This window comes from Thermobia domestica, chromosome 7, assembly GCF_964235325.1.
Source record: "Thermobia domestica chromosome 7, izTheDome1.hap1.1, whole genome shotgun sequence".
In the NCBI taxonomy this organism is placed as follows: Eukaryota; Metazoa; Arthropoda; class Insecta; order Zygentoma; family Lepismatidae; genus Thermobia; species Thermobia domestica.
The window spans coordinates 229,941,913-229,966,855 of record NC_137460.1 but is presented as its reverse complement, the minus strand read 5'-3'; positions in this window follow the sequence as shown (position 1 = coordinate 229,966,855).

Below are 24,943 nucleotides of genomic sequence, written 5' to 3'. Positions count from 1 at the left end.
ATTTCGGATACAAAAGAAAATACTACGAATAATATTCAGACTAAATAAAAGAACATAATGTAAACAAATATTTAGATCACAAAAAATTTTAACCCTTTCAAGCCTATACATATATAAATGTATACACTTCGTGAAACAAAGCAAACAGATGTTTATACAAACAAGAGATATTCATGCATACAACACGCGGCAATTAAACGACATTTACGTAGTACAACAAAATTACTCCAAGTACCAAAAAAAGTTTATTTAAATTGTACGAGACTTTATAATATGTTATCATCACATTATAAAGAGGTAAATTTTAATACTCAAAACAAAGTTCGTACTCTGTTACTTTCTAAAGCATATTATTCAGTTCAGGAATTTGCAAACGATAACGATGTATGAATATGATGTAATTATGTAATAAATTTAACATGTGATGTTTATTATAATTTTGTACTTCAAATGGTGTAATAAGCTGTAATTACAATTTGATTTATATGCATGACAACTGTAGAACTTATAGGAGATACTCTCCATATTGTAAGTCAAAACAGGCTAAATAAATAAATAAATAAATAAATAATTTCCGAAAAATAGAAGTGTGTAAATCAGAATCTGAGGTAATCCTAGCTCTAATTTTCATAAAATAAGCACAGCAACTTAACCGTGCTCTACAAAAAATATATAAATGAGAAAGTGTGTATATTTCGTTGCCCTGATTTTTTTGTCGTCATCCCGTTTAAAGGGTAACGCCCTTTCTTCGGGTTAGAGGAGGAAGGATTATCAGGAGAGGATGAATTATTTGTTGAAGGGTTTGGGTAGTTTTCTTTAATCATTATTTTTTACTTATTTTTATTTTTTATATTTTTTATTTATTATTTTATTTTGGAATATGGGCAAGGATTTGGAAGGTTCTTTCGGCCAGGGCCTATGTTCGGTACCATTCCGGCATTTGCCTGGTGTGACTAAGGGAAACCCTGGAAAACCTTAGAATGGCCGGCCACAGCAGACATGTATCTGCTCGACCTTTTGGTGTAGGAAATTTTGGGTGTTCGGTATCCTGGTATAGATTCATGCATAGGACGGGTAGATGTCGGATGATAGTTCTTGAGGTCTATAGATGTTTAGAATTTCGGGGTCTATGGTAGCGGGATCTTGGGAAAGATGGTGTAAAGTCATGTAATGTTGGAGAGGTGAATCCTGATGGATTGGCGGCGCGTCATGGTTTGCATCATATTGGATGATGTCTAGGATCATGGGATGGGCGGTTTCGGTTCTATTGTTGATGTATTTTGGCGAAGGGTTTCAAGGTGTAACAGAATGGGAGGGAAATCTATCCGGTCGTAAAGCTCTCTCGTTGGGCTGGGCAGGCTTATTCGGTATGCGAGGCGGAGTGCGTGCCTTTCTAGGATGGCTAGTTTCTGGTAGAACTTGTGGTTTGCTGAGGTCCATGCAGTATGGCCATAGGTGAGAACAGGTCTTAAGAAGGCTTTGTAGGTGTTGGTGGTTATATGTGCATTGAGTCCCCAGGTTGTGCCACATAATCGCTTTAAAAGGTTTAGTCGGTTTCGGGCTTTTGAGGTAATGGTTTGCAGGTGTGGATTCCAGGTTAGCTTTGAGTCGTAGGTGATCCCAAGATAAGTGAGTGTGTTTGTTGGAGGGATTGGTGTATCGTCGACGGTGATATCTAGGAGTCGGGGATTTCTCCGGATCTTGCTACGTGTCTTAGGGGGTAGGAATACTAAGGCTTGGGTTTTGGTAGGATTTATCTTTAGGCGCCAAGTGGAGCACCACCGGGCAAAGGTATCGATGCTGGTCTGTAGTGTTTTGTTTATCTGTTGAATGGAGTTTGCTGTCGCGAGAAAGGCTGTGTCGTCTGCGAATTGGAAAAGGTTTAGGTTATTTGGGAATTCCGGGAGGTCGGCAGCATACAGTATATAAAGGAGAGGTGATAGTGCAGAGCCTTGCGGGACTCCACAGTGGAGAAAAATAGGGTGTGAGAAGGCTTCATTGATGGTAACATATGCTGTTCTGTCGGTTAGGAAGGAATGTATGAGCCGAATGTAATTGTGTGGTAGGAAGAAATTGTGGAGTTTGTGAATCAGTCCGGTGTGCCAGACTTTGTCGAACGCTTTTTCTAGGTCGAAGGTTACAAGGCATGAGGGTTTTGATTGGTTAAACTGGTTTAAATTGCTGTGCTAAGTCGTAAGAGCTGGTCTAGGATGCTGTAGTTGGGACGGAAGCCTGCTTGTTCTCGTGGCAAGAGATTGTGTATGGATAGATGGGTATGTAAGCGTCGGACCAGAATGCGTTCCAGTATTTTGCTGAATGTAGATGTGAGTTGGATGGGTCGATAGGATTGGGGGTCTTGGGGAGGCTTTTTTGGTTTCAGGAATACTAGAACTTTCGAGACTTTCCACTCAGTTGGAAAGTATCCAGTTCTGAGCATGAAGTTATATATTGCGCAAAGGAGAGAGTACATGGAAGGGGGTGATTCTTTGATATGGCGGTAGGATATGGAGTCAAGTCCTGGTGCGGTGTTTTTCTTTCGGGTAATGGTGTTATGAATTTCATTTGGTAATATAGGAGCTGTGAGAGGATCTTGTTCATTGGCGGTATGATAATTGCTCGGGGTTAGAGTAGGTGAGTGTGGATCGGATCTTTGGTTGATGGTTCGGGATAGATTGCGGGGTAAGGTGCGTCCAGGAAGGGGTGTAAATATATCTTGCAGGTGGTCTGCAAATATGTTAGCTTTCTCGGTGTCTGTGGTTGGAGCTTGGTTATTAACAATGATAGGATATGGTGAATGGTTATTTTTGCCTGTAAGTTGGTTGAAGCGCTTCCAGTATTTAGTGGGGTGAGCTTCTGTGGAGAGTTTGTTGCATGTGAGTATCCATTGTCTGCGTTTGTAGGCTATTATGTAATTATGGACTATTCGTAGGTATTGGCGGTGGAGGCGAAAGGCTTCAAGGTTTCGGGTCAATAGGTATTCTCTGTAGGCACGGCGAGAGGCTGTGACTAGGGGTAGGTAATTTGGGGGTAGTTTGGGTTTATGAGGAGTGATGTTTTGAATTGGAATATGTTGATCTGCTGCTGTTTGAAGGATATCTGTGATAGATTGGACGGTTTGTGAAAGTTCTTCGCAATATTGTAAGTCAAAACAAGCTAAATAAATAAATAAATAAATTATTTCCGAAAAATAGAAGTGTGTAAATCAGAATCTGAGGTAATCCTAGCTCTAATTTTCATAAAATAAACACAGCAAATGAACCGTGCTCTACAAAAAATATATAAATGAGAAAGTGTGTATATTTCGTTGCCCTGAACCCTGTTTGCTGTGTCTAAAAATTAAATTGACAAATACTTTACGAGAATTCATGATAATTAATTAGTGGTAGATCTATAGTTTCTTGAAAGGGAAACACTGTATACATTTAGATTCCGAATTTTAAGTACATTTCGAGAATTTTTGGATAGAATCTGTTTTCCGCCAGTTAATATGGTACGATTGATGTGATCAAGACACGTTTATGCTGCCATCTCTCGAGCGTACTTTCTTACTATAATACTCAAAATACTCAAAATATAATACTCAAGCTTCATCCCACAGACTGAAATGGTAGGTGCATTGAGTAAGTTTTACCAATTAATATTTTTGGTGGAAGTATCTTCCCACTAACAACGTGTTGGAATTGTATAAAGTATCGACGTTCCCATGAAACAGAACTGTTGAGCCCAGCGTTGCTTTGTGCTCCAGTCAAATTACCGTGCGTGAAACAACGTTGGCAAGCAAGCAATTTTTGGTAGTCAAAACTTTTGATTTCAACCAACGAATTTTCACCATTAATTAAACTTAAATTTATGGTTGTCGATTCCGTTGAGTAAATTCAGCAAAACTCTAGTAACCAATATTCACCGTATGATCAGCCTTGATTTTTAATGGTTAAGTCATCTGTATATAAATAGGCTATTTCGTGAAATGGATATTGTAATCAGAAAATTAAGAATTTTATTACTGAAAGTTTAAAATATTTAATGTTCAATGTTCAAGTTAAGGTTATAGCATGAATTTCTCCGCGAATATAATTGCATGCAGAAAGAAATCCATTACAAGGCGGCTTTTATCAACGGTGGTATATCTTCTAATTACGCTGGTTTACATAAACAAGCGTCATACCATACAGGCTTATACAGAACAATTATGTTTATTTTGTTTTCTCGTACAGGTATATATGTAAATTTCCGATTTATCATTGTCTTCACTATTAATGTATGCTTGAGCCCAGATACTCATGTCTTTATTTAAAAATCAGTACATAACATATTTTAAGGTTGTAATTAGTTCCGTATGCGAGCTGACTGATTTGTCAAGACTCTTGGCAATTTTGCACCTTTTCATTGAAGGAATTGAAATATCCAGACTACCACAGATTTTAATAGTTTCGTTGTAAAGTTCCATGAATTGAGAATAATTTCTCAAGGATTGCATAGCATTGCAAAGCGATCTGATACTAGATACAGCAGAAAGTAGGTTTACATCTGGACTTTGGAGCAACTTGCTAACCTTCATGATGATTTGTAGGATTGAATGTAGCATTGTGAGACAAAAGACGAATTCAAACGATCTGACTTGTTCTTTTAGTCCGTTCCCTTTAGCTCTCACATTAACCTGGTGACTGTTTTGAGTGATTTCTTTCAAAGCCAAAATAATTGAAGAGTGGTTGGTTTCTCACTGAAGAAACAACTTCAGCACGGCACGGCCATTTCGTTGTTGACAAAGACTTCAGCGTTCTCAAACTTAGACCAATTTCCAGGTATATACTTTCAAAAACTGCATGCCTTGCCGAACTATACCTTCAATGAAAGAGTAAAAGAGTTGAATTCTTCCGAAAAAACCTGAAACTGACATATTTTCGGGGCGCGAGCTACATGAGCCTACAAGTACATGATTCGGACAATGAGCATAGCAGTGAAGGTGCATTATTGAACTTTCATTACACTTCATTTGCACCCCAGATAGTGTCCCAGACATTGTTGAGGCTTCATAGAAGCAAACTGAAAAGAAAAATTCCCAATCAATACCGAACTCTGACACTATTCGTGCTAACGTATTAAAAATTGTTTGTGCATCTACACAAGATAACTTACGAAGAACCACTAAATACTCAACAGGCGACTGTGCTTATTCGCATCAAAGAAATGAAAAAAAAAAAACTATAGATATTTGTTTATGATAACAACAATCACTCATTTCGTCAGCGTTAATGCACAGATTTGTGCCAAGTAATGCAATTTTCAACATCCTTTCAGGTATGTCTTTCAAACTGTGAATTATGTCATTCTCAATTTGTGGGCTTGATTAACTGCAATTTTTTGGCCCCTTATTTACGTGTTTCTTCAAAACCAAGTATATCTAGAAATAATCCTCGTTGGTATTTTCGCCGATCCCAAGAGGTTTATCCAAAACGTGGCTGAAGTAGCATTCTTATTAGTCACGTACCGATGACGTCACCTACTACTACTACTACTACTACTACTATATTATTATTATTATTATTATTATTATTATTATTATTAGTGCTTTTGCTATGGATCTGTATAGTACAAGGGCAAACTTATTTTAATGAAAGAAGTTTAATGAAAATTTAAAAAAAATAATCGTTAAATCACTTTCTGAATATTATTTTAACAAAAGAAGGTGTTATAAAAATTTCAAAATAATAAAAAAAAACTTTCCTTAGGGAGGAGGCAGGGTTTGAACCGACGCCAAAAACTATTTTCCTTACTAGCATGTTGCACTAGCTCACTCGGCCACGAGGCCCGAAAGCAAGTGTCATTTATTTTGCGCTATATGTGTGTATGTTATGATTCGTGATGTTGTATCTGTATCGGCCAATCAGATCAGAGGATATATGAAGCTCTTGGGATACGCGAAAATACCCCCTGTCGTATGCTACTTATTTTCAGTATTATCTCTCAATGAATGGAATCCTCTTGTAAGACAAAGAATTATGTTTATAGCCTTTTCATGATTTGTCGATTTTGCAGTCTTGATTGGAAATAAAAGCCTTCTTTCACTTATCTTATTGAACATCATTTTTTTTTAATTTATTGTAGCTTGACCAAGAACTCAAACTTTGCTGGTGTCCTTCGGAAACATTCGTTTGCTTTATGCCAGTTTCTAAAATCTCCTATAATGAATGGTTGATTAATTTGTTCTTTCATATATGCATTTTTTGAAGCAAACATTCTGCAGTAAAAACAAAATGCACAATCAACAGCTATACTGTACTCCAACCATTTAAAGAGCCCTTTCTTTCCCACCTATTTTACTTCTAAGGAAAACGATCAGGGTTTGTTGGTACGGTCCTAATTTCACTCTTACACTTTCTTTACTCTCTCACTCTTTCAAATTCTATTCTGTTATGTGGTAATGCATTCTCAGGGTCACAAGCATTTACTGATATGTCAACAGGCTTATTTGGTGTTTGTTCAGCGTCAAAATCATCGAAACTGGCACTATCACAGGCATTTCAACTTTTAACTAACTGCTTTCGATCAGGTTCACCTTCGTTTTTTTTTTTCAGTTTCATGATAAAACGGTCCATTTTCTTTTAAAGCGTAAACCCACTATTTAAGGAAAAAGTACGTTAGATTTACACGAACGAAGTCTCACGTCCAACAAGCGACAATTTTCATTAAATAAATGCTCTTTTGATCATAACGACATATGAACTTGCAACAAAATACTAAAAACCAAATACAACAGTTACAACGAAGTAAACTAGTCGATAAGAAGATTAACCCTTGACTAGTATCGTTATTTTTATACTGCATAAGTACTATCGTGTGGTCAGATTTGACCCCATTATTTATTTTGAAAATAACATATGTCAAAATGTATTGCCATTAGCAGTTAATTGTAGACTGTTTACTAGTACTATACTTTAATGGATTTAACTAGTTTTGAGGATAAAAATTATTTTCAAAAAATCTTTAACTTTTTTTCAATACATTTTACTAGGGATGCGCTCGAGTCGAGACATGTCTCGAATCTCGATTCGACTCGACTCGAATTCGAGTCGAGATTCGAGTCGGGACACACTTTGTAAAATTCGAGACGAGTCGAGACAAACGTATTTCTCGACTCGAATTTTCGAGTCGAGACTCGAGTCGAGTCGAGACGGCTCTTAAAAATCTCGACTCGACTCGAATGTCTCGAAAATCTTTCTATAATTTTTAATATTGTTTTGAAGAAAGTATTCACTCGAAACAGCCTTGAAACCAATTCCAGCTTTTATTCCTTCAGAAAGGTACAGAACGCATAAATTTAATAGTTAATCTTTAAAGATCAAGATTTAATTTTCAGCTCAATTCAGGTAATTAGAACTAATAGTTAATGTCGTTGTATTTGGTTGTACTGCAAATATAATAATAATAATAATTTATTATCTAGTTTGTATAAAACTATTATCCGTAGTCTAAATCTTGTTTGTATAAAACTATTGCGATAAAGTGAACTTCATAAATTCCCTGAATGAGCAGTTGGTAGTCTATAGTAATTTAGCATAGTTATAATTATTGTGTTTTCGTTCCCATGAACGCAATAGGGTTACGTAACTTCTGGATTATTCGCTTGCCCAACTATTCTGAGGCTTTAATATGTTGCAGCATATCACGAGCTACGGATAATATATAATGTAACATTTGTTGTAAATCACATATTATGATACGAGACTATTTTACATAGTATATCTTATCTAATATAAATAAAATAAAGTTTGTTTGTGTGTTTGTCTGTCTGTCTGTGTGCGACCTGGGGACCAGACGAGTGGACCGAGAGTTCCCAAAATTTGGTCACGGGTACCTTAGTCCAGGCCCCAGATCAAGATGAAGCGTTTTTTTTTAAATTTCGAACCAGGGGGCTCTCGGGGGGGGGACGTTTACTGGGACCGACCTGGGGACCAGACAAGTTGACCGAGGGTTACCAAATTTTGGTCACGGATACCTTGGTCCAGGTCCCAGTCTAAGGCGAAGCGTTTTTGTCAAAATTGGAACCAGGGGGTCTCAGGGGGGCGTTTAGCGAGACATGTAGTAAAAGTAATCCAAATTGATCGACATTAGTGTCAAATCCATAGTTTTCACGGTCGCTGAGATCAATGGTGACACTTCCATCAGCGATGACTTGCAAATTCAGCTACTACTGTATGCGGGCCGGGTGTCAGCGGGTGAGGAATACCGAGACATGTATAAATAGCCCATATTGATTGATACTAGTGTCAAATTCATAGTTTTCGCGGTCACTGAAATGAATGGTGATACTTCCACAGGTGTTGACTTCCAAATACAGCCCCCATGCGAAGAATGGGCATATTAAGCTAGTATTACAATAAATGGACTGCTTGGATGCCAAGAACTAGTACAGATAAGTACCACTCACTTCTATGAATAGGTATTTTTTTAAAAGGATTTTTGTAAACACTAAGTTATAAAACAATGAACTACATACAGTAGTTATGGTTTTGGTTCCCAACATAAAAGAAATATGGATTGTTCATGAGATATTGAGCTTCAACTTTCACTCCTGGAAAATTTCAATTTTGGAGTTAGGCCACTTGGCATCAAAGCAGTTCACTGTAAGATAAATACATTCCGCACATTAGTAACATAGTTGTTCAGGGGCCTTCGATTTCCATCCTCTCAAATGAAAGCTGAACGATTGCTTGATACATGCTGACTATATAGGAGAAATAGTGTATTAAGTTTTCGAGCTTTGGTGCGTATCCGTATTTACACTCTGATATAACTTTAAGTTCACACTCAAATCGAGCTAATTGTTTAATGCATTTCGAAAGCTTCTGTTTTTATGCAGCTCATTAAGGAAAATCTATTTCATAATCGTAACATTTATGTACTAAGAAACTATGAACGTAAAGTGAACTCGACCTAGCCCCGTGGCCGCTGTGACTCAGTGGCACAGCTCTCACCCTTGATGTGTGAGGACTCTGATTCTGTGTGTGTGTGTGAACTCCGCGGCTAGTGTACGCGTCTTTGCCATGGAAGACTCGGGTTCAATTCCCGGCGCGAGCTCATGTAGTTCGGATTCCAAGTTAATCAGTAGGTCTACATTTCATATATCCTCGCTGCTGAAAGAGACGGTAAAGTCAAAATCAACTCAACAATATATATGTGTGTGTGCTTATGTGAATTTCCTCGTGGCTTTATGGTTAACACATACGCCTTGATCGCGGGAGACTCTGGTTCGATTTACGGTGGAAGCTCATGAAGTTGTTACCGGTATCCCACTTTAAACTGTAGATCCATGCCTCATATAACTATAGATATAATATATATGCCTTTGATACACTTATTTTCCGACTTGGAAGCCATCGAAAATTTCCGGACACAGAGTCCCGTAGACCGAAAATTAGAAACATGGCTACAGAGTAAAACAGCCATAGAAATTTAAGCTTTTTAGGCTAACTTAATCCTTACATATAATGCAACTAGCTTGGCCAAGTTATAATGGAGGAAATGCTATCATTGCAACACTCTGAGAATAGAAAATGTTCGTCAGGTATTACTATCCCCCCTCTCCTGCAGAATGAAAACCCTGACTAAAACTCAATATATATATATATATATATATAACTATTTTGTGTAATGTAACAAACAGTGGCGGATAGTGCTCATGTTTCCTTGCAGAGGTCCTTACGAGGGTTCGCTTCCATCTTCCTCTCCCCAAGAACTAAAATAAATTAAAACATTGCTATTACTTGTTAATCTTGTACAAAGGACGCAATTAAAGTCCCAGTGTAACACCCCTTAACATTTAGATTTTTTCCCTGGAAGGAAACCAGTTATTATTGTTTCTTGATTTCTCAGTCTCACCTACATAAACATACGAATAGAATTACAGGATAGGACATGTTTAGATTGCTTGCACGTGACATCTAACTATATTTCTCATCAAATGTGTCACAGATGAAAATTTCCGTTTTTACTGCCTCTATTTTCTGGTACATATGTTTCATTTATGTTATGTTGTTAAAATTCGTTAGGAAACAAGTACAGACTGCGCCTGTGTGCCTGACAAAACGTAAATGTACTGGATAATTATTTCTTCACTTTCTTCCAGAAAAAAAAAGTAACCCATCTCATGTCGGCTAACAAAAGGAGGTAGCGGACCAAAGATAGCCGTTGTTTACCTAAGGTCGTTACACAGCAGGGGTTTCATTCAGTCAGAGGGAAAAGAAAAAAATAATTTAAGGTTTCTACATTTGTTTTGAACTGCAATATACTTCTTCCTTTTATTTTAAGAACCATTTCCTTCTCATTTGTCTGCATCAGAAAAAATGCAAAAAAAATCACTAGAATGTGCCTATTTACCCAAAGTACGTACTAGATCACTAGTTCAAAAGTAAAATCACTAGATCTAGTGGCATCCCTGGGTTGGAGCGAAAGTAATGGTTGGAGTAAAAACTAGTCCGTATTTCTACTGCGTTCTGTTGTTGAATTCACAGAAATGTTCAAAAATAAATTCAAGAAGTAAAACACGATCCTACAAAAGACTGTTTACTTGCTCACTGGTTTTCGTATTGTGAACTGAAACTCAAGTGCGCAGTCATGTTGAATACTTCTGTCCCTTTCTACTTTACAACTTGAGGTGGGATGAGGGTCAGGATAGATCTAGTGATATACCGCTAAAGGAAGTGCTTCAGTACAGAGTCGGAAGCGGTATGTATTGTTTATACTACTTACAACGTTACCCCCACATAAAATATAAATTCACCCTTTCTCCCTTCCCTTTTTCGAATACAATGAACCGACTCTTTTGCTGAAGAAAGATGCTAAAAGAAAATTGAAACATCTGTGTCTAAACTTTCTTTGAAGCGCAGTCTTTTGTATTTGTAAGGTTTTACGAGTGTTTTCGAGATAGCCAAATCTTTTACCAAGGACTCCTGCTGCGAACTGACCGTGAGTAAACACCCGATCTCGCTGTGCTCAATTTCTCTCGCACACGTGAAATGGGTTTGTTGTTTCCAAAACAAATAGGAAGTTACCTTGTGCTTTTGCATTTCTGCACGCACACAGGTACCATTGTTGTTTTAATGATCAGAAGAAATATCAAAAATATCCGATATATATGATACGAAACAGCTAACAGAGGGAGGTAAAGATAAAGATAAAAGTAGGCCTATACCAAGTTTTCCGCGTGGTACCATTACGGAGAATAAATATTTGATAAAGTCACGTAAATGCGCTTAAACCTATTCCATCTGTCCTTATAACTTTTCTGGTCTCATCAATTTCTCAGGAGAATACGTACAACATATGTCCAAATTCCATATATACTCTTTCTAAACTAATGAGTAAACTCATTAAGAACACCAACTGATATCAATAAACAGGAAAGAAAACAATACTTTATACTTCTATCATTTGGTACACATCTCTATGAAGCACAGCTTGTTTCTTTTCGAAATAGCTCCTTCGTGTCACAGCTGTGGTTAGTTTTGTTTTGTGTTAGGATGAAAGAGAGAAATGCAACATTTGCTTCGCGGTGAAGTTATATATATTATTAAGATGAGCGGTGATAAGCGAGGTTTAACAAAGAGTGCCTTTCGGATGCACAATTTAACGGGTAGTTGCAGTCCGTGTTGAGAATCGAACCGAAGCTATGTAAGACACGTTATGACAAATCCAAAAGGTGTGTTGTATCGGTGCAGTACCAGTTTTTCACGTTTTTCAAAATGTTCCAAAACCCAAAGAATAATCTTTAATTTCTGATATTTTAGTCGCCACAAATTACAATTTTATAATGTAGTCAATGTTTATAATTACTGGGCAGTTGGGCGGTTAAACTAATGACATCATAATAAAGTCAAAACCATAATTTTGAGTTGAATTGATTCTGAGTTTAACGTCCCGTTCAGCAGCGAGGCTATGTGAGACGTGGACCTACTGATTAACGTGGAATCCGAACCACATGAACTCCCAACTGGAATCAAGCCCAGGTTTCCCACGCCAAAGGCAAGTGTGCTAACCGTTAGCCACGAAGGAGCTCCACCATAATTTTAGTGGGCGTTAAGAAATATCTCGCCAGTGCTTTTACAATAAATAAAATTTTATAAGTATTAAAGAATAGTGGTAAGAGATTTTATAATAGCTCTTTTATTTATGAGATATGAGTATTTTGAAAAAAACAACTAAAGAATAGGTTGGCGGAACCACAAAAGACTCTTATAAATACATACGCACCTTACTCACCTTTTATAATTGCCATGCTTACGTTCTCCATAAAAACAGAAATTCTCTTTTAGTGATACTTTACACAAGATCATGAGGTGGGTTCAAATTTAATTAAAGGCAAAATACAATACAATAATCCACAAATATTGCCTCAAGTGAGTTTAAAGATTTCTAAACACTAGTGCGAAACCGGGCTCTGCCGTTGCGATCGATTTACAGGTCTTGAGACGAAAGTAAGAAGGGACTTACGCACACAGTAAGTAAAAACAATTAATATGCCGCCTGTAACTTTCCCCCAAATGGGTGTATCTTAAAACTAACCTCACCATTATTTTTCTAATTAAATTCTAGCCCGAAATTATGTATCATATTATCCTATTCCCATTTTGTAAACTTGACCTTAATTCAAAATGGTGGATTTCAAGATGGCTGCCATCAAGGTCATATCTACCATACGACTTCCCCCCAGGACTTATATGTATCCACATGGTTTTTCTTCACTTTTCTTCATTAACGCTCCGTTTACAAAGGGTAGTAAGGGACTTCTGTAGTAATCTCTAATAACCACATCACAACTCTTAAAAGTTATTTTAAAAAAAATAGAAAACATGCACCATCGCAAAAATTTGTCATCACAAGTAATGATGCATACATGCCTTCTATCAGCAAAAAAAGTTTCATTGAAATTGGAGCCGGACATTTGAGTGATGTCCCTTGTGGGATGTGATTGAACATGACGTCAGAGCACATCGCCCCCCTTCCCGGAATTTACGGGAATTAGGTGACCTGAGTGAGCACATGTGGTGCCAGCTCTCTCCAGCGACCTATCAAGGATCATTGTGTATATGCCAAGACGTGTCGCCGTTTTTATCCATGCCAAAAGTCGACATACTGACAATTAGGTAGATAGTCATGATGGTCTGGCTGATGTGTGCGTATATTTTAACTCGTACATTTTGTCTCGACTCGAATTTCGAGACGTCTCGACTCGAATTCGAGTCGAGTCGAGACAGAGACTGTCGAATCGAGACACGAGTCGAGACAGAAACATATTTTCGAGTCGAGACACGAGTCGAGACAACATTTTCTCGAGACGAGTCGAGACAGGCTTAAATCTCGACTCGACTCGACTCGAATGCATCCCTACATTTTACAAAGCTGAAAAACATACTAAAGTTAAATTAAATTTTCGATTATCCGAAAATAACAAAATATGAAAATACACTTATTTTCATATAACGAAAGCATTCAGTTATTAGCACTGAAAAAAATGTCATAACCTGTCATTCAAAAAAAAAACTGACAATTGATTTTGCCTTTCATCAGTTGCTTGCCTAACTATGAATACACACAATGTTTACTCTTAAATGTGTCTTGATGACATATCCGTTAGACACAGAACAAATACAGACATTTTACTTGTTTTACTTACAGCTAATACATATAGAGGTTTGTCTTGAATGGCCCTTGCACACATTTCGGTTGCACACAGAACAAATGCAAGGGTATTTTTGTCATCAATTCGAGAACAAATAGCATATCTCCTCCTTTTAGCTGGAGCATCTGTTTGCGGACGGTCTTCATTGATGTTCCCAGTCATTAGTCGTAATGACTGCCGAAGGCTACGAGGAAGTGTTCCTGCATTCGACCCCTTACATTTACGTGATCTTGAATGAGAGTCATCCCAATCAGAGTCGGATCTACAAGACAAATACTGGGGGGGCAGTCAGAACCCAGACTTTGGTAGGTATATCATGAGTTTACTATAAATTTTGAAAAATATATACAATACATTAAATTACATTTATTACTAAAAAAACTAGAGACCCTAGTACCCCCGGCCCCGGGCTAGATCCGCTATTGATCGCAATAGTCTTCATGAAGTCTCGTCTCTGAAGCCTTCTTGTATCTTTGGAAAGATGGTAAAAAAAAACATGGCTATTTATTTACTCATGCATCGTCTAATATTCTGTAGAAAATTTCAAGAGGACAACTGCTGCACCATCTGTCATTTGGAATGCTGCACACATCTCTGTAACATTGTTCAAGGAACAACAGAAAAATGTCATGCAGAAAAAAGTACAGTGCAAGTACTATCCTGGGGTCAATTTTGACCCAAGAGATCTTCCTCCATCGAAACAACAAAGCGCAGAGGCACGAACACACTCTCACTACGAGATCTCAAGGTCAACTGAGAATTGACGACTGCATGACCCAGTGAAGCAAAATGTATTTTGTCCACAGCTTGAAATATGTTTGCTGGAGTCAAATTTGACCCCACAATAGTAGTTAAGAGTTAAAATGCATGCCACATACAACATTCATAAATAACTTATAAATATAGTGCATTGTCGAAATGTTTACTGATAAGCTTTCTGTCCCAGAATAATTAGTTGATTGTAAGAATGGAGGGAAAGATGATTGTTGGCAGCATATACTGTATGTTACTGTAAATATTGTTTTTATTGTTACAGCCTGCGTATTATTTCCCTGTATAGTATCAGTTTTTAATTTCGAACGTTCAAGAAGAAAAGAATCAGTTTCCACATTTCCACAAATATAGGTAAGATTTAAACCAATATTGAAGGTAGGAAGGTGCAATTCGGGGATATGCTCAGCGAATTCAAAATTTTGAATATAATCTGTACTTTTAATAATTTTACCCTGGAAAAAGAAAGATGTCGCTTATTTTTTTATTGAAATATCTGTCGTTAATTCTCTTTAACAAAGCCAGTGATGTCAATTGAAGGGAAATTTTGAGTAAATTTTGGAGAAAAGGGGAAAAGGGAAATTGCTTGTAATCTCTCAATATTACAGGGAAATTTAAACCTCCCTTCAAACATTTATAGATTGAATGTATTTACGTATCTGATTAACTCATTAAAATTCAGTATAAATTCAACATCCTATTTGTTCCAAACATAATCCCTTGCACATATTTCACATAAATTCTCACAAGTTATCTTGCTTTGCATTCGTTAATATTTATCAACAATACACATTGATCAACATATTCAGTTAAATTGGAAACATTACAACAATGCTTATTTAAAATCTTTTTATCAAAATTAATCTTCCCATTGTTGAATTAAATGCAATGCAATAAGATGAAATATTTCTCAATTAAATTATAATTCCAACTATTATAACAGTTTGGTTTGGATTCGTGTTCGGGACGTATTGTGTTGATGCGTTTGCAGTTTAGTCCGTAGCTCTGGCTAACGTTTCTTGCAAGTGTTAAAACGATCTGAAGTGTTATATCACTAGCATACCATACTGTTAAGTGGTAACAGAATGGAAGACGGCAGTCGTTCGTTCGCGTGAATCTGCAGTAACTCCAGTGAAAAAACGGGCAAAAAGAAATGAACTCTCCGCGGAGGAGAAAGTTTCTCTTAAGCAATTTTAAAAAATTAGACCTGAATGGATGCAAGACCCGCAATTTCAAAATTGGCTGCAGCCAGTGAGGGATTGTGATCTGAAGTTCCGATATGTTGCTTGCAATGTTGTGCTAAATTGTGGGGAAAATGATCATGAAAAACATTCTCAGGGACAAAATTATTAATCTATATGAAACGTTTGCGCTCCGTGCAATCGTTGAAAGATTTTGTGCGAACATCAAAGCCCAACGATACATCTGAAGCAGTGAAAAGTGCGGAAATTAAAATTGCAGCATTCTTTGCTGAGCACAACGTTGCCTTCCAGGTGGTTGACCATTCGTACCACTTCTGAAAGATGTGTTTAATGACTCAAAAAACATTAAATTGAGGTGGTCAAAATGTACTGCGATAGTAAAGAATGTGTTTTCCCGGGCCGAAACAGAACGGATTGCTGAAAACTTAAAGCAAGTCCCCTTTTCTATTCTCGTGGATGAAAGCACTGATATTTCGTGCCAAAAACCGTTGTGTGTTATGGCCTAATACGATTCACCATTTAACGGTCGGGTCCAAACCCAATTACTGGAATTAGTAAAGTTGGACGCTAAAGATTGTTCAGCAAATGCCATTTATTCCACTTTCTGTGAATGTTTGCGGGAGAAAGACATCCCACTAAAGAACATTATCGGCTTGGCATGCGATGGTGCAAACGTGATGGTAGGTACGAACAATTCGTTTTCCTCATTGTTAAAGAATGACTGCCCGAAGTTAATAATGATGAAGTGCATTTCTCACTCTGCTGCGGTAGTTGCTAGCAAGGCATGCGAAAAATTACCGCGAGCTCCGGAGGAATTGCTTCGCGCTATTTCTACATATATATCAGGAAGTTCATAGCGATGCGCAGTGTTGGCCGAGTTTCAGGAGCATATGAATGTTAAGATAAAAGTTATTTTGAAAGTGTGCGGAACCAGGTGGTTATCCCTTCATCAGTGCGTTGTAAGGCTCCAGGAAAATTGGTCAGTGCTTCAAAATTACTTCCAACTAGATGTGTTCGAGGATAAACTAAAGAGTTCCGAATTTATTTTAAATGAACTGAACAATTTATATGCGAAAGGATACTTCCTTTTTTCTAAAATATGCCCTAAATTATTTCAGCTCCTTTAATGCACCTTTTCAATCCCGGAAGGTTTTGATTCCATTTCTTGCAGAAAACTCAAAAAAATTATTTCGAACACTAGGCCAAAATTTTTTGCAAGCTGAATTAGTACACCAATGTAACATAAATGTTTTAAACCCAAGAAATCTTCTGCCGTTAGATGAAGTATTTCTTGGGCAAAAATTTCGAAGATTTTTTGCTTGAATTACCTGAAGAAGGTGTGAAAGCTATTAGGCTTCGCTGTCTTGATTTTTATATTGAGGCTGCAACAGAGATACAAGCACGGGTTCCACTTGACTCGCCACTGTTTAATGAAATGGAAGTTTTGAGCGCGGAAGTAGCTCTCGAAAAAAAAAAAAAAAAGCAAATTGTGATTGGGCATCTTCGAAGTCATTTTTCTGAATACCTTGATGGCAATGATTTGATTGCAGAATGGAGGCGTCTCCGGCATGAATTGAACGATGAAAAAAGAGCACTCTAAAGGATAAACCAACAGACGAAATGTGGTTTTATGTTTCCCAAATCAAAACTTTTGAAGACAATCTACAATTTGCAAACATCGCAAAATTGGCATCATTAGTACTAACATTGCCTTCTCAAATGCGGAAGCTGAGCGTGTGTTTAGCATTGTAACAGACGTAAAAATGTAAAAAAAGGAATAAGCTAAGCTCTGAAGTCATGAACGCAGTAGCCATAGTACGTTCTTCTTTCGAAGCTAATGGTATTGATTGTTCCTCTTTCAAGGTTACAGTAAGGCATAGAAGAACCGATGCTTTTCCCAACCAGAAAATTGATTGTGGTGAGGATTAATCGATGTAAGAGAAGAAAATCTGCGTGTCGTGAATGTAAATATGTATACAGTATGGCGCTAAATTCGTTGTACAAAAGCAGAGTAGTGATTCCTGAGAGTAAAACAAAAAAAAAAAAAGATCCAATAAACATAGGGCGAAACCCACATCGTTTACGTCTTATAGGCTTCCGAAACATGAAAAAATGAATTCTAAAGGTCCATAGCTCCAAAACTATGGGACCTACTGTAGTCGGGTCAAGACTTTACTTAGGAACTAGTATGTGCTCTATTCAAAAATACATGTTTTAGAATCCTAAGGTACTCACGCAACAATTTTTATGGAGGTAGTTGCAGAGAACTTTATATCATAGGCCCGTAGTAAAACTCCCTCTATAAAAATCGTTGTGGAAGCACCTGAGGATTGTGAAACACGCATTTTTGGATAGGGCACATACTAGTTCCTAAGTGAAGTCTTGACCCGACCAAGGTAGATCCCATAGTTTTGGAGCTATGAACCTTTAAAATTCATTTTTCCTGATTTCGGCAGCCTATAACACGAAAACGATGGGGTTTTCGCCCTATGTTTATTAGAACTTTTTTGTTTGTTTTACTCCCAGGAATCACTCCTCTGCTTGTGTATATTACAACGAATTTAGCGCCATACTGTATATGGGCGAATACTGGGTCATTAGTGTATGTGTGTTTGTGAAAGTTTACAAATTTCTGCACAGAGAAAAATCCCTTCTCCGGACAGCGGTATATTGTATAAATATACGGTGTCCTCTTGTTTACTATAGAAATCAGAACGGAGCATACGTTTTCCGTATGCTACATAGGCACTGCCCTTAGGTGTTACATAATGTCGTTGCAGGATGTCTGACATCTAACAGTTTTCCGTATATTACATTCATATACTTATGTTACCTTCGTCAGCTATATGTTATATACGTCCATTTGTATGTGAGATCCTGACCGCCTACATTATTTCATACAGAAAGTACGTATAAATGGAACACTTATACAGAAAGTATTATAAAACATGCGTTTTCAGTTATACGTCTGTTGTACGTTAAGTCCAGAAACTACAGGAATTACGCATGTAACCTATCTTTTTAAGTATGTCACCTACAATTTTTTTTCTCAGTGTGGTGACTGTGCGCACAGAATTATAATTCTTCAGAATTCCACATCTCTAAATTTGATTTAGTTTGTATTATGCTTACGAACATTTCTCGTGTACAGCCAAAGACAGTAGTAGCTGGAGTTTTTTTGTAACTGTTCGTATTCGTTTCAGTAAATATGGAAATTCTGTTCTTAACTAAATACACACCAAATATCTACTTAATATTTTCTTTGTACCTTAGGTTTAATTAAAATTAAAATCTATCATGATATCTAGGATAAAAATTAAACTTACTTAATATTTGTTTTATATTTTTTATGATTTATTTAGGTTGTCCGTCCTGACCGAGGTATTTATAGGGTTTTTCTTCAGTCACACCAGGCAAATGCAGAAATTGCACCTTTAACATAGGTCCTGACCTACAGCTTTCCATATCCTTTCCCCTCTTCTATCGCGACGCATTACATACATAAACAACAAATCAAGTTCAAATTATGTGTAAGCTCAAAGGAAGGCTGTCAGGTATCTGCTTGTATGTGGTTAAAAGATTGAGATGAGGAGGTGGAAGCGAAAACGATTAAAAATAATTTTACTAAATACAGTACTTGAAGGGTTTGGATGAAGGGAAATTTTGTCCGGAAGAGGGAAATTCTAAGCTTTTGAAGGAAAAACGGCTCTGAAGGAATTGGCATCACTGGATAAAGCAGTCCATTAGGGTGTGCCTGGGCACATCCCACGGCTACGCCTATGTTAGTAGGCTCAAAGTTGGCTACACATTCAAACGCACAATTTATCAGGGTTTCAAAATAAAAATACTTAAAATAAGGGACTGGTTGACGAGTTTCAATAATTTTATTTCAGGAAGGCTTTTGATAAACATGATATAAATGTAAAAAATGAGCCAGGCATCAAATGAAAAGAGCAATCATTTTAAACTGAAATAAATACAAAAGTATGAACTAATACAAACAAGTACTATATGAAAAATTAGATAAATCTTACTTTTAAAACATTGGATTTAGATTAGTTAAACTTTTTTCAAAAAATCGTACTTTACGCTTGACTGAACTGCACTTATAATCTTTTTCAAGTTTGGATTTTTCTTTAGGGTGTCGAAAAACTCATTGCAGTTTAAAGTCGAAGAGTTGATTCCTATTGTAAGTTCAGTTTTCATCAACTGGGCAGAACACTTGTTTCTTGTGTCAGTGCATTTCAAATTCATATATGAGAAAACTCTTTCCACAAATGAATTTGTCGATGGGATACTTAGGAAAAAGGAGACGACTCGGGCAGGGCATCTTGTAGGCACACGACTCATTAAAATTGCAGGCTTTCAAGTCGTTGTGTGAGATAAATTTGTTATTGGGGCAACATACGGGAATATTGCCGTCCCATAAGCTCCCCAGGACGCGAGACAAAATCATAAAATAAGGGATTGTCCTTTAAAACCCGGGACATTTGGGAAACATGCAATTTATACAAATATAATTTTGAAATGTATTTGGTAGGATTCTAAACTCATAAATGATTACCTCGAGTGCTTGAACTCAACTTAAGTAAATTTAACTGTGGCATTAACAACAAATAGGATACTAATCCAATAACGTGCTTGAGGCTATTTGTATGTAGGTCTGTTCCTAAGTACGTATAATGGATTTCACTGTTATAATGAAGACATCTGGCGAACCTTAACTTACAAGTAAATAGTCTATTTTGTAAAAATATTCACGGTTATAAGATAAATCAGCAAAAACAATATTATGGCAAAGAAGACCAAAATCGAGTCGTACCAAACAGCACGATTTCATCTACTCAAGTATTTGAATAATTTTTATTTTGAAAATAAGCTACAAAATGGATTCCTTTAATATTTGCTTTTTAAAATTAATTTATAACATTCTTACATATTTTTAAGGGCCTGACATACTAAAAATAATACAAAAATTAACCATTTTTTCTTTTTCTTGTTTTTTATAAGTGGAAGGAGATTATGAATTGCAACTTTCTACAATCATAGATAATGTTATTCTACAACAGAAAATAGGAACTTGAGGAATTTTCAGTGCTGCTATCCATAGAAATTATAGCGTTGCCAGAACAACATTTCCCCAAAAATGTAAGTTAAGGCAGCGACTAGAAAAAAAGAACTCAACTGCATTTGATTATGTATCATGTTGTTTTGGTATGCTGTGAATTACTTTTTAAATAATATTATTATTTAATTTTAATAGTTATATGTTAAAACTATTTTGTTTATTACAAACTAAATACTAGTATTAATTAAAAAGTAGTAATTAGAAAAAAACTTGAAAATCGAATACTGTTCTCTGAAAATTGGAGGTAGCTACTGGCATTCACAGGATTCTTTTGGGGGAGGGGAGGGAGAGGCTCGAATTGTGAAGTGTAAAATACATAGAAAGCTGAACTAAAAACTAAAATGAAACTTTTAAGTTTTACGTGCCACTGTTATGCCGGTTAGACCAAACGATATGGTTTTGATGAGAAATTAAGGAGAATGGAAGAGCGAGAGTAAACAGGAGAACCCCAGGGAAACCACACACGGTGTTTGTTCACAACAAAGTTGGATCACTTGGCGCTAGTTGGGATCGAACCAAGGACTGCATGCTGTAGAGATGAACGCTCTACCATTGAGCCACCGTCGCGCCCAAAAATTGTTATAAATGTAAAAGTAATCATTCAAAGTTTATTACACAATAATTGCATTGGCTTATTATTTTATTATTTGATTTTTAAATCAATGGGTAGGAAATGGTTGTGATTATCGGTCCATGGGCTAATTTCCATATTATTAACTTTGCAGTTTTGACCGTACCGAGGCCCATTATCGATAAGAAGAAAAAGTAAGAAAATAATTCTCTCTTGTAACAGTGACGGCGGCTTGAACTTCACATAAGCGTGGTAAATTTTTAGAAAGGCTTTGTTTTATACAAATTCCGAAATAGATTTGTAAAAAAAACTTTCTCAAGAAATTGACATTCATTCTAAATCACAACCTGGATGTGGTGGAAAATACGCATTTCTGAAATTCTCCACGAAACTATGAATAGTTTGTCTCTTGCTTGCTGGAAGTTTCACCTTTATCGTTATTTTTTTTTTCTTGTAGGTAGTAACGCTAGCGCTAGCATATGTAACTTCTAATATTGAATGTATTTTGCTATATTTTCGGATAGTCTTAGACAAATTTGTATTAATTTACTGAAAAGAGAAAATAATAATACAGTGAAACCTCCCTTAACGGACACCTCTCAATAACGGACACCTCCATAATACGGACAGATTTTTTTGTCCCGGCAAAAATATATGTTCTCTTACGGAACAAAACCCTCCCTTTTACGGACACTCTCAGATACGGACGCGGACAGTCCTTCCCCCCCCCCCCCCCAAACATTTCAATAACCTCTTCATAACGGACAAGAATTATTCTCGGTTCTGCGATATATTACAGGAGTCAGAAAAGTCTTTTCCCCACAAGTGTATCTATCGTGAGTCTAGAGTCTAGACCTGGTGAACCATCAAACAAAACAGCTTCAAGCTGAACTTGAAATAATTCTTTGTTTATGCCCGCAATAAACTACTTTCTGGTGGAAATCTTAGAAAACCTTTAATAACTAATAACATTCATGCAGGGTTAGTCGTATGGCCAAGAATTCTATGCAGAGGATCTTTCTTTCCCTAACAAATTTAGCCCTTTTTCATCTGGCCATTGCATCTTTCCCGACAATTTTACAATAACATTTTTAACGAGGAATGTTTCCTCTCACTTTTTTTGGAAAGGCAACATTTTTCTTTTACTTATGATACTGGAACAAGTCTGGGTTGGAGTTTTCCCGGCTTCCTTTTCACTTTCACAAACAATGTAAGAGGATGTTCTTTGAGATTGGGATTGCCTTTTCATCCATTTCGCCAAATAACAAATATATTAACACATCCTCAAGTAATAATATTATTTAACAGAAATGAATTTCTTCTTCATCCCTCCCAGTTTTTCAAATACTTACTAAATAGAGTAGGCTATTTTCATATTAAATTTTACGCTCATACATAATACATTTATTGTATATTACTGCATAAAATTACCACTGTGAGAAATTAAATTTCTGCAACCTCTCTGTAACGGACACCTCTCAATAACGGACAAAAATTCATGTCCCATTGGTGTCCGTTATTCAGAGGTTTCACTGTAGTATATAAAAACAAATTTACAAAAAAAAATAAAGGGAAATTGTATATATATTTTTTTTAAAACATAAGGGGCGTGGAAGAGTTGGATAGAGGTCAGCAATTAAACTGGATGAATCTGAGGTGTGCAATTTAGAAACAGTCAAGACGAAAAAAGAACACGAGTAATTACACAGTCACACACACACACACAAAAGTTATGTGGACTGAACTCCAGGGTACGGATACGAATTCGATGTATTTTGTTAGAACGAAAGCTCAGGACGATCGATCGTGTCAATTTTTTTCTCTATGAACGAAAATCTTTTATGGGTTAAAAACGTGTCCTCCCTATCCAAAATCCCTAAACAAAAATGACACGGAGAAACTTCCTAGGGTTTCTAAATTTGGATTTGACGTGATAAAAGATATTGAATATATACCCTGAGGTCTGTGCACAGTTTTATATATATATATAGTTGGGTTACATCCAAGGATGTTATAAATAGAGGATCTGCCTATATGTATCTTCATCCTATTAAATCAATGAAGCCGAAAAACAACCGAGCATCGGCACGTCTGATTGGCTACTCTCGTTTCTGCCATCGACTGATTGGCTACTTTCGTTTCCGCTATGATTGTTGGCTCAAAACATTGTGGTCCTATTGGGCGGAGTAGGGGTGGCGAAACTGTGACGTATGGCTTCAAGATTTCGTTTCAAGGGCAGATCCTCTGTTTTATAAGATCCTTGGTTACATCCATATCCAAAGTCGTAAAAGATTTTCGCCCATTTAAAAAATTGTTTATTCACCGTTACAGTTTTACATCTTTGTCCATAATAATATCTACGACAAGTTACAAATTAATAGCTATAACTGGCAAAACCTGACAGAGTAGGTTATATTTGAACAAAGTATTTGCTCGAAAACTGAAGTTGGCAATAAAACGAGGAGACTGCATAATTTCAAGCTTTAGTTTTCGCCCGGAGTCTTAACATAAAGCATATTATATACGTATACAGTATATTTAGGCGCCGATACAAGGCTATAGCCCCCCGTGACACTCAGATATACACTGGATAAAATTGGCTTCAATCCTGCTTTACACTGGAGAAAGCAGCAAACTGTGGTTTAGTCCCACCCTTGATCATGCAAGTCAACGCATTCCGTGTCACATGACAAAAATGAGACTCGAGATTCACTTTTCTCACAAGGAATACATTGAGTTGCGCGAAAAAGAGTGCAGTAGCCCGAACGATTGGTATGATCGAATAATTTATTTCCGAAAAAGGGAATAATTTAGTTTCCGGGGGTGGGGCATAATCAGCAACGAAACATATACAATCTATATATCAATCGATTCAGCTTGACAAAACAAATCGATCGATACTAATTTAAACTACTTCCGGTTTACTGAGCCTAATTTAGTTTCCGGGGATGGCGTGAACATATGTATGCGCAAATGTTGATAAAATGGTGCGACATATGTCTTCTGGCTGTTGCCAACCGAATTTGTTTATAACATTTAAACATTTAATAATTTTATAATATCGGTAGTAGAGTCAAGTTTAGAAAACCCATTTTCATATCAATTTAAACTGTTTAGTGGTGTAAAAGTACAGTTTTTTCCACGTATTTACTTGCATAGAACATATCGTAAGTAAGTATACATTTATGCGTACTCTCTAAATATAATAAAATATTAATAAAATAACAATACCGTACAGAATATACATTTTAGAGAATTTTCTGGAACAACAGTAATAATATACTGTGATAAGAAAAACGAATTTAACTTTGAAATCATAATATAGTAATAGAATGTAATTTTATTTGTGATTGCACATAAATTCCCGGAAAATTTCCATTTTTGGGAATCTTCCCGGGAACATTCCCAAAAAATATCTTCTCGGGAATTTGCCCATCACTAAAGTAAACTGCAAGTGGTTAACCGGAAGAAGTTAAAATTGGTATCGATCGATTTCTTTTGTCAAGCTGAATCGATTGATATATAGATTGCATATGTTTCGTTGCTGATTATACCCCACCCCCTGAAATTAAATGATTTCCCCGAAAATAGAA